General features: G+C 40.4%; 1 long non-coding RNA gene across 1 annotated transcript; it reads left to right on the forward strand.

The window, feature by feature from the left end:
• The first annotated feature begins 211 nt into the window (after positions 1 to 211).
• On the forward strand, positions 212 to 13,650 carry LOC128315284 (uncharacterized). The gene is made up of 3 exons (XR_008297951.1): positions 212 to 1,019; positions 7,632 to 7,733; positions 11,348 to 13,650. It is a non-coding gene; the product is annotated as an uncharacterized LOC128315284 (long non-coding RNA).
• Positions 13,651 to 17,012: the final 3,362 nt, after the last annotated feature.

Here is a 17,012-nt window from a genome sequence, read left to right on the forward strand (position 1 = left end):
CTCAGGGTTGGGCCAAAGGGTTCATTTAAAGTGTTTTGGAGTTGGGGTGCCTGACTTTGGCTCAGGTCATGATCTCGTGGTTCCTGAGATCGAGCCCCACGTCGGGCTCTGTGCTGACAGCTCAGAGCCTGGAGCCTGCTTCGGATTTTATGTCTCCCTCTCTCTCTGCCCCTCCCCGACTTGTGCAGGCTCTCGCACATGCGCTCTCTCTCTCTCTCTCTCTCTCTCTCATAAATAAATAAACATTAAAGAGAATTTAAAATGTTTTGGGCTCCTTTACTTTCGCCACTGTCACCCCTAGACTGTCTGGCTCCCAGGGTCCCTGCTTCCTGGTCCCCTGCTAGTCTCCTTACATGGCATACATGTCTCGAGCCTGCTTCTGCTGCCAGATGCAAGCGGCGGGAGGACGGAAAGTAAAAACGAACATTTTCCTCCGTGGTCCTTGGATCACACAGTTTCCCTGATTAGAGAAAAGGATTCCCTCCCTCCGCTCCCCCCAACTCCTTCAAGTATCATCTCATTGCCACTGCCACCGCCACCCACCACGTGGCTGCAGGGTGAGGAGTGAGGCTTGCTGGAGATAAAGCTGAGAGAGAAATAAACAAAGACCACGGATTTCCCCACGCTCTCTCCTCCTTTTAAAGGCTCCACTTTCCAGGACTTAAGACCAAAAAAACCCCAAACAAACAAAAAAAAGAATTTCTTTTGGAGCTCTTTTTTGTCCATGCCTCCACACCACTCTGGGATTTGTGCTGACTAAAAACTAAAAGTTATGGGTGGAAAAAAGAAGAAACGAGGAAACTTGCCACTGATTTCTTGTACTTTGAGTTCTGGTTTTCTTCCTCAAGTCACCTGCTACCATTTACTTAGAGTTCTCGTAGAGCATGCACTCCACGCGGTCTGTGGAAGGCTCTGGTTGTCTTCAGTTGGAGAGAGAGAGTGGAGAGGCTTCCTTCATCATCACCGGAACTGGAACCCTCACTTCAGTTGTGTTAAACTTCAGTTATTTGAGCTTCAAGGTGGGTCCTTGCTCTTTCTAACTCCTTAGATATTTACAGAAATGAAATGAAATGGCGTATTTCAAAGTGTTTTGTAAACTGTAAGGTACCTTACGATTGTGATGATAGTGATATATTGACCTTTGAATACAGACATGTAATTTGAAAACCATTTCATCCCATCTCAACTTTACTGCTTTTGGCAATTCCCTAAACACACCCTGCCATGTTAATAAATATTACAGTGCCTGAAAAGCTGGGACCACGCTAAACAAAGCTAAACAGGTTTCCCTACAATAGGGCTTCTTAGAGTCTCTGAGAGGTTACTGCACATTTTGAACTCCCAGGAAATAATTGAATAGATCTAGGGACTTGTCTGTCAGCTATTTGCCTTGCTGTAGTCTTTCAAACAGAAATAAATGCAGGATTATGTATTATAAGCACATTTTAGAAAGCTCTTCTCTGTGGGATCTTTAACATGAATAAGAGTGTTGTGAGCTTTGGCAAAACCTTTACTCCTTTTTAATTACCTGTCAAACTGAAAGCCTTGCTCAGCAATTGACGTGTGGCTATAGACAGAGAAGTTATTTTGGGGGAACATGAGGCTTTAAAGAAACAGACACAAAACAAAATAATGTGTATTTGGATAACTTTCTGAAGTTCCGTTGGAGGGTTTAGTTTTCAAGCCATGGGCTATCATGTGAAAGTAATCAGAAGACCTTCTTAGAACTGGGTACTGCAATGAAAATCCAGGCTGTGTACTTGTACAATTTTTTTATACTAGAGACACAGCCCAGGTGCTTAGAAAAGTGTTATCTGAATCCTTATTTATAACTCCTGCTTCTTTTTTTTTTAATTTTTGTTTTTTTTACTGTTTATTTATTTTTGAGACAGAGAGAGGCAGAGCATGAACAGGGGAGGGTCAGAGAGAGGGAGACACAGAACTGAAACAGGCTCCAGGCTCTGAGCTGTCAGCACAGAGCCCGACCCAGGGCTCGAACTCACAGACCGCGAGATCACGACCTGAGCTGAAGTTGGCCACCCAACCGACCGAGCCACCCAGGCACCCCTATAACTCCTGCTTCTTTCAGTTAAAATATAACTTGAAGCATTTAGGAACATGACAAAATAATACATTTGATGTATGTAACTTCATTTTTCTTGTTGGACTCCTAATTGTTTCTTACCCTTCATGGTCAAAGTGGACAAAATTCAAAATCATTTCTCTTTCACTTTAGATTTTTATGTAAATAAGTTCATGTAAACAAAAATGTGAGCAGAAGAGATACTTACTAAAAGAGAAAATGAAGACAGTGTAACTTTAGACAAAGAGGAATTTGATATTTTGAAGGTAAAGCATGGATGTTCATTCATGAATGTTTAGTATCTCAAATTCACTACAAAGAGATCTAATCCTAGAAAAGGGTCATTAAAATGCCAATCTATTGATCTGTATTTTTACTTTAAAAGGTAATAAGTAGAAGAACTTATATTTACTAAAGGTCTGAACTTTGATCAAGAATCATCCTTTCAAGGGGTGTCTGGGTGGCTCAGTAGGTTAAGCGTCCAACTCTTGATTTCATCTCAGGTCATGATCTCATGATTCATGGGATCCAGCCCTGTGTTGGGCTCTGCACTGATTGAGCAAAGCCTGCTTAGGATTCTTTCTCTCTCTCTCTCTCTCTCTGACACCCCCCCCACTCTCTCTCTCCCCTTCCCTCTTTCTCTCTCCAAATAAATAAATAAGCTTAAAAAAAAGTATTATCTTTTTAAAAAGGTAATCATTATGCATTTCATCACATTATAATCCAGTTCTAATTATGGCCCTAGTTCACCATTACTTCTCCCTAGGGAAATCTATCAGTCCCATATGCTTGTAGTCTGTGCCACGCAGACAGTACTGGGGTTTTCCATGCATACATTTTGAGAGCACAGACTACCATTACTTACTAATTTACAAGCCTAGGATAAATAAAGCATAGAAAGCAGTAATTCAAACTTACCCACAGTAATAGCAAAGTCACATTTAGGGTCAAGTCTAGCTATATCTAGCATCTGACCAACATCTGGCTTGTGTTATTGAGAGATCAACTGTACTCTCTAAAGAACAACATTTGATGGACACTATCTTAAGGCAGTCTGCAAACACTCCGGTTTATGTTTATTTAAGCAATGTACATAGCCCATCTTTTTCTTAGAAGAGTCAAAACTTTTGTGAAAGACTGAATTACAAAAGGCTAATGCACTCCATACTCGTATGAAAGAATTTCATTTCCGATTGTAAATTTTGGTGCCTCATTTGTTTCATCAAATCATCCAGAATGTCAGTTTATGGGCAGATAGAAACTGCAGCTGCCTCTGAGCCATTCAAATTTCTCATCTCCTTCCACTATCGAAGCTGGGGTGGAAATACTCAATTTCTCAACCCTCCCTGGGTGGGACATCACATCAACCCAGGACTAGTGTCCTCTGGATCAAAACTTATATTTTGGAAAAATGGAATTTTAAAAGATTGTGGAGATGCCCTGGATTCCAGTGAAATTGTAACTCTATTTATTATGGGACAAAATATATGGGGTTTTAGTCTCTGAGGATTAAAGTAAGCAAGAAAAAGGTTGTATTTTCTTTGGGTAGTCAATGTAGCAATTTTTTAAAACAAAATCATTTCATATCTGTTTTTAAAATCTCATTTAGTTTTAGTTTGAAACCGCTGTTCAAAAGGTAATCCTCTGTGATAAGAGACACAAGCTGTTTCAGAAAGTGCCTGCATCAGAAAGCAAGCTGTTAAGAGTTGCAGGCTGTTAAATTCACTCCTCAGGACAGCAGATGAAAAGTGCTATTGCACTTCAAGTTTCGTTTATTTCAGAGGCTTCCTGAGGAATCAGAAATCCGAGGCTTGGATAGAGTAGGCCTTTTTTTAGAAAACAGCAGGAAAATATCAAGGAACTCTCTAACGAGGTCCTAGGAATGAATAATTGTAGGTCCCCAAATTCCTGTTAAAATCTAACCCCCGATGTAATGGTACTAGGAGGCGGGGACTTTGGAAAGTGATGAGGTCATGAGGATGGAACCTATGAATGGAATGAGTTCCCTTATAAGGGGCTGAGGAGACAACGATTCTCCCCTACTACCCGGTGAGGACGCCTAGAAAATACAGCCAGGGCAGAACCTGTTATGGAACCAGGCTGGATCGCTGACAGAAGAACCGGCACTCAGAGATCGTGGAGGATCGGAGGTTTATTTACATCGACGGGCTCAGGGGAACCGGCCTCTCCAAAGATCTGACTGCCTGCGCGCAAGCCTGAGGGACAATTTATAGTCCACTACTTCCACATTAGAGGCAATCTGGCGCCCCAGGGAGGTGGGGCAGGAAGAAAAACCCGGAAGGGGAGTCTTCCGGCGGGGACCGGAATTCCCTATCAGTTCTGTGGGCCATCTTAGAACATAATTTTTCCCTACCAAGGTCAGGGTTGGTTTTTTTTTTTTTTCTCCCGGTCGGACCAGGAAGCGGGCTCTCACTAGGCCCTGAATCCGCTGGCACCCTGATCTCCGGCTTCCCGGTTTCCAGAGCAGTGAGAAAGAAATTTTGTTGTTTATAAACCACCCAGTCATTAGTATTTTGTTAGATGAGCTCAAATGGACTAAGCCGCTGCGGGGCGCAGGGGCGGGGGATGCTTTTACTTGGAGGGGGGCGGTTTACATAGAGAGTAACTGAGTAATCCTAAATTATTTTCTGTCCACTTCTGCCAGTTGGGAAGGGAAGGTGGGGAGTTGTGGATTAGAAATACTGATGGAGGCAGAACTTCAGATGTTTGGCAAGAGTAGGTGCTTTCATGGATGCCCCCGCCTCTGTCGCTGAAGGAGGAATTCTGCTGGGGCTTTATGGAAGCTGTGTTTAGCTGCAGTAACCCCTGGACCTGTCAGAGTTTGGTTTTCTTACACAGAAATTTGGTTTTCTTACGTACAAAGTATAAGCTCACATTTTTTTTTTTTTTAAGTTTATATATGTATTGAGAGAAAGCACAAGCAGGGGAGGGGCAGGGAGACAGGGAGAGAGAGAATCCCAAGCAGGCTCCCTGCTGTCAGCACAGAGCTCAACAGGGGGCTCCATCCCACAAACCTTTTTGATCACGGCCTGAGCCGAAATCAAGAGGCAGTCGCTTAACAGACTGAGCCACCCAGGTGCCCCTATAAGCTTATTAAAACAACATAATAGTGTATTCAAAATTCACAAGGAGGTATATTGGTTAAATTGATATCTGAGGAAGTGATACTAAGTGCAGAAAGCAACTATATTGTTTTCTTTAAACGTTTGCTTAGGGGGCATTTATGTTGAATTTGGTGCTTGGTAGAGATAGTTACATTTAGTTAATTGAATAGAATGCTTTTTTGATAACAAAAAAAGAAAAAAAAACATTTAACTGAGGTAAAATCAATATACAGCAAAATGCATGGATTTAAATATAAAATGTGTAGAGTTTGGATATTTGCATATACCAATATCATCAAGATGTAAAACATTTTCATCACCCTAGAAATTCTTCCTAGCCGAGCCTGAGTACTACGAGCTTTGTAATAGTCCTACTCCTAGAATGAATACGCCACCATTTCTTTATTCACAGCTGATGGACGTTTGATTGTTTTCAGTTTTTAGCACCTAAGAATAAAACTGCTGTCCACATTTTTGTATACATTGTTTTGTGGAGATATATTTTTCCTTCTTCTGGGTAAATACCTAGGAATGGAATTTTCACAGAATAGGTTCATGTTCAATGGTATAAGAACTTGCCAGACTAACTTTCAAACTCATTTACCAATTTATATGCCAGCGATGTGTGAGAGTTCCAGTTGTTTCATATCCTTACTCAGATTTGGCAGTATTAGGCTTTTTTTATTTTAGCCATTCTGATGGGCATGTAATGTGACTTTTAATTTGCACCTCTCCAATGACCGAGGATGTTGAACATTTTTTCATGTGTTTTTTTGGCCATTTGTATTTCTTCCTTTGTGACCTGCCTGTATAAGCCTTTTGCCCATGTTTAGGTTAGGTTACTTTTCTTCTTCTTATTTTTATTTTTTTAATGTTTATTTTAGTTTTGAGAGACAGAGACAGAGTGTGAGTGGGGGAGGGGCAGAGAGAGAGAGAGAGAGAGAGAGAGAGAGAGAGAGGGAGAAAGACACAGAATCTGAAGAGGCTCCAGGCTCTGAGCTGTCAGCATAGAGCCTGACCTGGGGCTCAAACTCACAAGCCGTGAGATCATGACCTGAGCTGAAGTTGGATGCTTAACCGACTGAGCCACCCAGGTGCCCCTTTCTTCTTCTTATTGAGTTAGAGTTGCTTATACGTATAATAAATATTTTCTCTCAGTCCATGACCTTCCTATTCAATTTCTTCGTAATATCTTTTAATAAACAGAAATTTAAAATTTTGATAAAGTCTGTTACATTAATTTTTAATACTTTAATAGTTGATAGTTAAAAATAGTCTTTTAAATAGCTTAGAATAGTTAATTTTAGAGTCTGTCTAGAAAATTCTTGCCTACCCCTAGTTTCTGAAAATATTCTCTTATGAATATTCTTACACCCTTATGAATATTCTAGAAACTCCATACTTGTAGTTTTTACATTTAGGTCTGTGATCTTTCTCAACTGATTTTTCTCTATGGTGTGAGATATGGGTTGAGGTTCACTTTTTCCCCCCCCAGACAATACTGATTCTTTTTTTTTTTTCCACTATTAATTTTTAAGAAAGAGAATCTCTGGGTGGTCTACAACCTTTGTCTAATATAATGCTAATTAGATCACTTGCTGAAGTGGGGTCGCCAATGAGCACACAGCCATCCTAGAGAAGCTCCTCGTTACCAGCCAGTTAACACATTGCCAGACAGCTGGCCCAGTGTGGCTCAATATTAATCATTTTTATTTAAAAAAAAAAAACCCAGAAATCCAAATGTAAATAAAATTCTCTCGTTCATTTGTTGCCAGTTAATTTTCTTTTATCCCTCTATAGGCCAACACTGAATGAACTCAGATCGAGATTGTCAGGGCAGTTTGCAAGCTCTAATCTGAAGGCAGTTGTCCCTACTTCCTTATTGTCACAGAGAAGAAGTGATTAGGCTATCATAAGGGGGACTCTGCAAACAAAGCCGATTAAGTATCTCTTGGATACAATGTCACAGACACTTAAGCCTTGAACAGGTGAAATTTGTCAAGTAAGCAATCCCCTGATGGTTTGTCCAGTGAAAAAGAATTGTTTTGTCTTGTTGATGTTGTTTCAGAGTACACTTTGCTGGCGTGAACAATTCCTCATTCTCGATTCACATAGTTTCTTATTAAACAAATGAAATCATAGAATCATTGGTCCTGGCTCAGAAATCACTAAAAATATCTGAGGCTCTTTTCAAATCATGAAACTAGAAATTCATTTATACATTTTTAAATCAAATATCAATTACTGATGGAATGCCTACTTGTACCAAGCACGTCTTAAGGATAGGAAGTTAGCAGATGGAAAACCAAAACCAAAAACCAGGTCTCCATCCTCACTTTTTAAAAATTTCAGGATGTGATTAAGCCACGGCAACTATATCCATTTTGATTAATATCCAACTTGTTCTCTACATCTCCACTTAGATCTCTCATGGGCATCTCAAACCTACCACGCCCAACACTGAATTCTTGATTTCTCCCTCCTAACTTTGGCCCTGGCATAGACTTCTTCATCTCCATATAATGGTAACTATATTCTTTTTTTTTTTTTTTAAGTTTATTTATTTTTGAGAGAGAGAGAGAGAGAGAGAGAGACAGAGTGTGAACAGGCGAGGGGCAGAGAGAGAGGGAGACACAGAATCGAAGCAGGCTCCAAGCTCTGAGGTGTCAGCACAGAGCCCAACACGGGGCTCGAACCCACGGAACGTGAGATCATGACCTGAGCCGAAGTCAGACGCTTAACCGACTGAGCCACCCGGGCGCCCCTAATGGTAACTATATTCTTAGCTGTTGAGATGAAAACTATGGTATAATCCTTGACTCCTCTCTTTCTCTTACATCTTGTGTCCAAAACATCTGCAAATACTTTTGACTTTACCTTCAAAACATGTTCCAAGAACATCGCTTCCTACTGTCTCCAACACTACATAGCAGTCTAAGCTACTATTGGCTCTTGCCAAGACTACTGACTGCAATAATCTTCCAAATACTCTCTTTCCCCTACACATGTCTCTTAGTCTTTTTTCCAAACAGCAGTCAGTAATCCTTCTAAGTCAGGTGACAAGACTCTATGGTTTTCATTCCACACAAAATAACACCCAGAGTGTACATGAGGGCTATCAATGGCCGAATGACTGTTGCCATCTGCCCCTGACTCCCCCTACTCTGGCCTCACCCTTATGGTTGTCCTCCTTGCCTTGTTGGCTCTAACCTTCCTGGACCTTTCCTTGTCCTAGATTATGCTCCGCTCATTCCTCTCTTGGTGTGTCTGTGTGTATTGTTCTGTTACCTGGGATCCTCTTCCTCAGAAAGCCATATGACTCGCTCCCCCCGCCCCATTTTCATGACTCTGCTGGCTTATCAGAGACGCCTTCCCTAATTACCATGAACTATAAATTTCTTCTTGCTCCAATTACACTATATCTTATTACCTTGCCTTGTTCTTTTTCATGGCACTCACCACTCTCTGACATGTATTTATGTGTTAATTTAATAGCTCCCATTGAAGTATAGCCCTGGAGAATGGGAACTTGTTTGTCGTGTTCACTACTATACTGAGCATAACTAGAATAGCCCTTGGCATGTGGAGACTCAATAAACCTCTTTTGACTAAAGAAATATGTAATTGCAGTACAGTACTATAGATTTGAAGATAAGGGAAGTCCAGTTTGCTAGAAAAGCACGTAGGAAATCTCACGGGAAGCTTTCAAGGGAAGTAATACTCTAAGCTGAATTCTGAAGAGTGATAAATTAGACAGTTTAGGTCAGGAGAAGAGACTGAATAAAGTGGAATGTGGAAAACCAGGGATGCTAAAGACTCTCGAGGGACAGTCGCACGGACCACATAAGCCATGTGTGTCTCAGACTTTACCTGAAGAGCGATGAGGAACTACGTAGGTGTTTTAGCGGATGGGTATGGTCAGCATGACTTTTTTAAAGGTCAGTATGCCTACGGAAATGAGTTAGTTGTAGGGGTTTCAAAAAATGAAGGAGCAGATCCCATTTGAAAAGATATGGCAATAATCCAGGAAACATATCATAGAGTCCTTCATTGTGAGTAGTAGAAAATTTGGCAAATTGGAGGCAAACGAGATTGCTGAAGAAAACAGAAATGAGTAATTAATTGGCTACAGGGAAAAGAGTGAGAGAGAAGAGCCAATGCTTACAACCAGATTTATGTCTTAGGCAATTGGATGGATGGTTCTGTCCCCTGGGATTCAGAGGAAGATAATGAGCTCATTCGGATATGCTGTATCTGAGGTAACTTTAAGGCAGTTAGACATACGATCTTAAGTTCAGGAGAGAGGCATAAAAGAGGTGAATGTGGGAGTCTTCAGCATAAAGGTAGTATTTCCCAACACGGTGTTAGATGAGAACCAACCCTCCTGACCCCAAGAAGATTGTTAAGAGTATAAAACAGTCTCAGGGCGCCTGGGTGGCTCAGTTGGTTGAGCGTCTGACTTCGGTTCAGGTCATGATCTTCCAGCTCATGAGTTCAAGCCCCACATCGGGCTCTGTGCTGACAGCTCGGAGCCTGGAGCCTGCTTCTGCTTTTGTGTCTCCCTCTCTCTGCCCCTAACCCACTCGCATTCTGTCTCTGTCTCTCTCAAAAGTAAATAAACAGTAAAACGTAAAACAGTCTCCATGGGTTCAGGGCTAATGACACAATCTGAGGACTTGTGGGGTGGGAGGTCAAATTTCTCAATGATGTGCCAACTGAGGAGAGGATCCCGTGTTTGCAGTTACCCTAGGATGTTCGGTTCCTCCCACACAGGCTGACCACAGGCCCCCTCGATAGGAAAGCAAGGGAGAAGGAAAAGACTTTGCTATAGAGGTGTGATAAAAGGTATTCTGAATTTTATAATGACATTTATGGAAATGAATTTGATTATTGGAAAGTTGTGTCTTTACTAATACTAGTAGAGAAAAATAATTGAAACCCAAATTACCTTGACCTTTATTTTCCTCTCTTCCTCAATTTTAATGGTAAATACTATGGTATGCATCTCCTCCCACCCAAAATGTTTGTTTTTGTTGACTAAAGCTATCAGCAATAGCAGACCATTCTGAAGATTAGGATAAAAAAAACACAAAACAGACGAACCATGTTTTATTAAATTCTATTGGTTGAAAGCACATGAAAGAATTTCTCTTGTATGGGTAGCTCTATATTGCTTTTATCAAAATCGCCACGTCTTTGAAGACGACTTCTAATGACAATAGCGACATCAGTTCACCAGAGGAAAATAGTGCTCTGGGTTCTAGGGATCACCAAGTCTTTTCCAGTATTATAAAATATAAAAAAGTTCCCTCCCCAGATCTCTCACACATTAAAATAGTAAACAGCTTTGGTATAAAAGAAGATATGATATAAATATTTATAACTCACAGTACTCATGATTCCTAAAATAATCATGATTATGTGAGAATCTCTAGAAATCTACTAAGTTTCTGTGCCAGAGCCAATTTTAGAGTAAAAAAATCAAACACATGTGGTGCTGAATGATTGTAAGAGTGAGTTTCGACACTGAAGGGGCTATAAGCCGTAGACACTTATTGTACATAATTACTTTTCAAATACTGCCTTAAAGCTTCTTTTTCCTGTCTGTCATTGAAGATGTATTGAAGGATCCCTTTCCTAAAAAATACCGTTTGGGCCATATTTATAGATTAATAAAATAATACCCCTCCTTAGTAATGTTAACTTCCTTTTTATTCTGAGCACACAGCTTTTCCCTCTCATCTTTTGTCACCTTTCTGTCCTTTTGGCTTTTATTGTCATCATTTTATGCACCATCTTTATGCTTCTAACTACTTAAAACTTAGTTTCTTTCATGGAATCTTTGGCTCCGAGGTTTACTTGCATAAGTTAAGGCAGAGTACTTACAAATAAATAAATAAACAAACAAACAAACAAACAAACAAACCTAAACTAAAAGCTTTAGTAAATCCTTATTCCTGGAATAGCTTTTATATTCACCTCAGCACCAACACACTGGAAATGCTTAGTAGAAAGAAAAGACATAGATTCCAAAACATTAGGCCCAGCATGGAGTGAAGGTTTCAATTGCACTGATTCTGACTCTCAGATCCTCCATAAAACATCAGTGTTTAACCTTTGTTTCCAACTTGCCTCCCAGATTGAGAGAAGACTTAACTTGATGGGCCAGAGCAACATTGGCTGTGGAGCTGGAGTTTATCTGGAAACGTTTCAACCAAGCCGTTAAGTTGAGGGAAGCATACAAGCAAGGCCACTGCCAAGCTCTGAAGAAACATAAAACTTTCAGTGTGAATTTGTGAAAATATCTGAAGCTGCACAAACCAGGCAGGCTCTGAGCTGGGAGAAAGGAAGCCTGCATCCTAAGATGATCTCTGCTCTTCCAGCAACTAACTGTGTGATCTTGACTGGACCCTTGCCTTTTCACGGGTCAAACTCTTTATCTCCTTGTCTCTGAAATATTGCATGGGATCAGAATTCCAGATGCGGTTTATTTGATTCACACAGGGCTCTTCCTCTCTCCCTCCCTACTTCCCTTTCTTCTTGCTTTTAATCAAAGATTCTGGAGCATTTAAAAACTCCTCATAACAACAAGGAGATACCTCTACTCACCTGCCAGAATAGCCAAGATCCAGGACACTGAAAACACCAAATGCTGGTGAGAATGTGGAGTAACAGGAACTGTCATTCATTGCTTGTAGGGGTGCAAAATTGTACAGGCGATTTGGAAGACAGCTTGGTGGTTTCTTACAAAACCTAATATACTCTTACCATACCACCCAGCAGTTGGGCTCCTTGGTATGTACTCAAAAGAGTTGATGACTGATATCCACACAAAAGCCTGGACACAGATGTTTAAGCAGCTTCATTTATGACTGCTTAAATTTGGAAGCAACCAAGATGTCCTTCGGTGGGTGAATGGATAAATAAACTGCGGTACATCTAGACAACAGAATATTTTTCAGTGCTAAAAAGAAAATGAGCTATGAAGCAATAAAAAGAAATGGATGAATCTTAAACGCATATTACTGAATGAAAGCAGCTAATCTGAAAAGGCTACCTACTGTGCGGTTATGGACTCATATGACATTCTGGAAAAGGCACAACTATAGAGACGATAAAAAGATCAGTGGTTGTCAGGATTGGAGGGAGGGAACAATAGGTCATACATTTGTCCAGACCCATAGAATGTACAACACCAAGAGTTAACCTCGGTGTAAACTATCCACTCTGGGGAATAATGATGAGTTAATGTAGGTTTATCAGTTGTAACAAATGTAGCACTCTGGTGGGCAATGTTGATACTGGGGGAGGCTAGGCATGTGTGGGGGAAGAAAATATAACAGGAACTCTGTACTTTCCACCCTGTTTCTGCTTAGCTTTCATTTATCTAAGATTGCTACAAAAAGTAAAGGTTATTAATTAAAACATTTTTGGTGGCCAGGGCACCTGGTGGCTCAGTCGGTTAAGCGTCTGACTTTGGCTTAGGGTCATGATCTCGCAGTTCGTGAGTTCAAGTCCTCCATCGGGCTCTCTGCTGTCAGCGCGGACCCCACTTAGGATCTGTCTCCCTCTCTCTCTGCCCCTCCCTTGCTTGCTCTCTCTCCCCCTCTCAAAAATAAATAAACATCAAAAAAAAAATGTTGGTGGGTATTTGGAATTGAGAAGCCATGTGGCACATTGGAAATAACATGGCATTTGGGATCAGACAAACATTATTTGAAACTATACATGCGTGGGAGTATATGGGAAATCTCTGTACCTTCTGTTCAATTTGTTGTGAACATAAAACTGCTCTAAAAACAGTCTATTAAAAATAAATATAAAAAGTAAGTAAATATGAAAAGAAAACTAGGTTATTTATTTATTTTTGAGAGAGAGAGAGAGAGCGAGCACGCACTGGAGGGGCAGAGAGAAAGAGAAAAGTAGGTTATTTTACATGTAAATCTGTGTTTCCAATTTCTTATGCGAAATAGAAGATCTGGCAATGCAGAGCCTGGGTTCTCACATGGCTAAACCATCCCTTTTACGCGGGCACACCTTTGCTGATCACCACACTACCCCACTGGGCCCCCTTCATACATTAATATCTCTGACCTCACTACAGACTCGGGTTTGTGACCTAAGGGATTTCAGGTTTGTGATCTCTCTGATGCTTTCCTTTCATCTCAGAAAGTCTATAATTCTCAAGGGCAAACCAATAATTACATCTTATTTATATCACCACTTCAGCAGCCTGGCGAATAAGCTGGAAAACCTTAGTACAAGACCAGACTTAACTAGCATAACCAGAAATATTTTCTCCTCCAGATTTTCCTTGTAGGTGGCAGATTTTCTATATCATGTATCTTTCCACATGTTCCTTTGAACACAGTGAGTTTCTCTTTAACCGCCACATCCTCATAACCAGATGATGCATTTTTAAAAAAAATCAGTCTCCTGTTCTCCTGATTCTTTTTTTGAACTACAAAACACACAACTTTAAAACTTACGATGCCATTGCTTGATAATTTAACCAACTCCGGCTCAGATAGCTCCTCAGATGATCTAATCTTTTAGGGAAATAGATCAGTTGCCTTTTTCCTTTTTCCATCCCCATTTCCCATCTACTTCTCTTCTTCCACACCCAGTTTTCAACCCAATACACACTTCTTCCTTTTCTTTCTCATTCTTCCCTTTATCCCCATTCATGTCTCCCTCTTACCATTCCCCTTCTCTTCCCTTTTTTTTTTTTTAATTTTTTTTTCAACGTTTATTTATTTCTGGGACAGAGAGAGACAGAGCATGAGTGGGGGAGGGGCAGAGAGAGAGGGAGACACAGAATCTGAAACAGGCTCCAGGCTCTGAGCCATCAGCCCAGAGCCCGACGCGGGGCTCAAACTCACGGACTGCGAGATCGTGACCTGGCTGAAGTCGGACGCCCAACCGACTGCGCCACCCAGGCGCCCCTCCCCTTCTCTTCCCTAAGCACTATCTGCCTCCCCACCAACCCTCATCTCCATTCTGCCTTCTCATCTCCCTAAGTGACAGGAAGGAGAATTAGGAAGCAAAGAGGTAAGGCAGGCACCTGGAGCCTGTTTCCAAAGAGTTTTCCATGTTTCCTGTTAAGTTCAGGGCCATAGGTACATTTAACTTGTTTTCTTTCTTTTTTTTTTTTTTAACCAGACAATGCATCTTGCAACATCATATATATATAATCAAAATTGGAGTTATATCCAGTATTATTGAAGATGAAACATTTTCTGTTAATTTGTTTCTTTTTTTTAATGTTTATTTATTTATTTATTTTGAGAGAGAGAGAGTGTGTGAGCATATGGGCATGTGCATCACAGTGCATGCACAGGAGGGGCACAGACAGAATCCCAAGCAGGTTCCGCACTGTCCGCATAGAGCATGACACAGGGTTTGATCTCGGGAACAATGTGATCATGACCTGAGTTGAAATCAAGAGTCAGACCCTTAACTGACGGATCACCCAGGTGCCCCTCTGTTAACTTTTTTCAAATGCAACTTATAAAAGGAATCTGCATGACCATGATATAAAGTTGCTTTCTGGAAGCAGGATTAGTTTAGGATCATGAATCTTATGGGAACTTTTAAAATAAATGTGTTTGAGGCTCAAATCCTCTAACTGGCTTTTCTTTGTTTCTAATTGTAATATTTTGAAGCATTGTGAAAACTGTCCATTTCTCCTTCTAGGATACATGACTATTTTCAGTGTTCCTCTTTGTTATTATGCAATACTTACCTTGTGACATCTGACTACAATCGATATCCCCTCCCCTGTATCATTCAGTCCTTTGCTGATCTTTGAAATAGATGTGTCTTTTTCAAAGCTAACAGGCCTGAATTTTACTATTATTTCTAATTTACTGCTTTGTTTCCTTCTCTGGCATTGTGCTGTCTTCCTGAACAAAATTCTTGATTATAGTTGATTCATCCTCATTATTGTTCTGACATCAAGAATGGTCTTTAATAACAAATTTATATTGAAATTGGTTACTTTTCTGATGGGGTTTGGAGTTTCTCCATAAGAGCCAGATCTTTAAGATTTTGAAAAGCTATTTTCTCATGCTTATTCCTTTTCTTTTGAACAAAACTGAGTCTCATTTTATTCTCATTTATTTATGCTATAACTGATTTTAATTTTCTACTTGTGGAAAGTCAGTTCTAAATTTAACTAGTCTGACCCCTGACAAGTCCCACTCTGCTTAAGCATTTTCTTAGGGAGACTCAGTTTAAGGGTCTCTTCCAGGCCAGCGTGATGAGTTTTCTGCCAGCTCATGTAAATTGTTCCATCCCCAGACAAAAGCATCAACTAAATTACTTGTTACATCAGGTACTTACTAAGGGACAACAGGTATTTGGGTGTTAAAAACAAAGAGGAAAGTGTCATTAAGTATAATCTTTTCGGGACGTTGGGTGGTTCAGTCAGTTAAGCGTCCGACCTCGGCTCAGGTCATGATCTCATGGTTTGTGAGTTCGAGCCCTGCGTCGGGTTCTGTGCTGACAGCTTGGAGCCTGGAGGCTCCTTCAGATTCTGTGTCTTCCTCTCTCTCTGCCCCTCCCCTCCGTATGCTCTGTCTCTCCCATTCTCTCTCAAAAATAAGTGAACATAAAAAAAAGCATAATATTTTCATTGTCTTTCTCCTAGCGTACATTAATTTTAGGGGGTAGGCATTCTTTTCCTTGGGACAAGTACTGATTTCCATAGCTGTGGAAAGTGATGCCCTCTTGCCGTGGCTCAGGGACACAGAGTTACCTTTTCATGTCTCGGAGAGATAAGCAGGGTAGATTTGGATCCCTGAGCAGCATCTAATCAGGGACAATGTAATGTCATGCAAAGCAACCTTGGTCTGTGACTCAGGATCAGGCTTTCCATATTGCTCCTACAAAAGACTATAGCCGTCAGAAGAAAACTAATTTTTCATAAGCTTGTCTCCCCTAAGCAGAAGACATGATTTTTCATTGCCTCATTTCCTGATAAGGTACAAGTCTACTTACATTGGCTGAAAGCTTTACTTCATGGTAGGAGATACTCTCAATAAATCTTAATAGGTCTTCTAACCAGTACAAAGATTTCTGATATGTAGACTATTTTATGAGAAAAAATATGTATAGACGATTTTACTAATTTAGGAAGGCAATATTAGGAAGTGGTATGAGCTCAGGCTCTGGAATCGGACACCTTTGATTTAAATATTGGCTTTATCTTTGGTTCTAATATGAGTATGCCCACTTAGTACATGTGTAGTCTTGAATAAGGAATCTATCCTTTGTAGACCTCAGTTTCCAAACTTGTAAAATGTGCATAATAATACATTCATATTTCATAGGTTTGCTGTAGTGATTAAATGTGCCAATTCATGTGAAGGCCTTAGAACAGTGTCTTAGCATTAATTAAATACTAACTCTTGTTATATCAAACCACTTGATGGTTAGGCTTGCATTTCCTTTCTGTTTTCTTTGATAGTGTCCTTTCAGATCATTAATACCCACTAATATTTTGAATTTATCTGTGGGGAGTGCTGCAAGTAACATACTCTGTTCTCTTTTGCCTCAGAAGACGTGCTCAGCTCCTTTCTGTGACTGGAGTGTAATTAAATAATTGGGCTCTTTACCTCTACCTTCCCCATCTTTGCTTGTAACTAGTGTTTGACTTACCTAAACATAGTACGTGTTGAGGAGGATGTATATGGCATAAATAGTCCTTGGGACCAAGGTGATTTGAGATTTTTAAGCTTAAGGAAGGCTTTGTAGAGTGAGTGGCTGAAGCTTCATATCCTGGCACAATAAGACCAAAAAAA

The sequence above is a fragment of the Acinonyx jubatus genome, chromosome C2 (assembly GCF_027475565.1).
Source record: "Acinonyx jubatus isolate Ajub_Pintada_27869175 chromosome C2, VMU_Ajub_asm_v1.0, whole genome shotgun sequence".
Taxonomy (NCBI): domain Eukaryota; kingdom Metazoa; phylum Chordata; class Mammalia; order Carnivora; family Felidae; genus Acinonyx; species Acinonyx jubatus.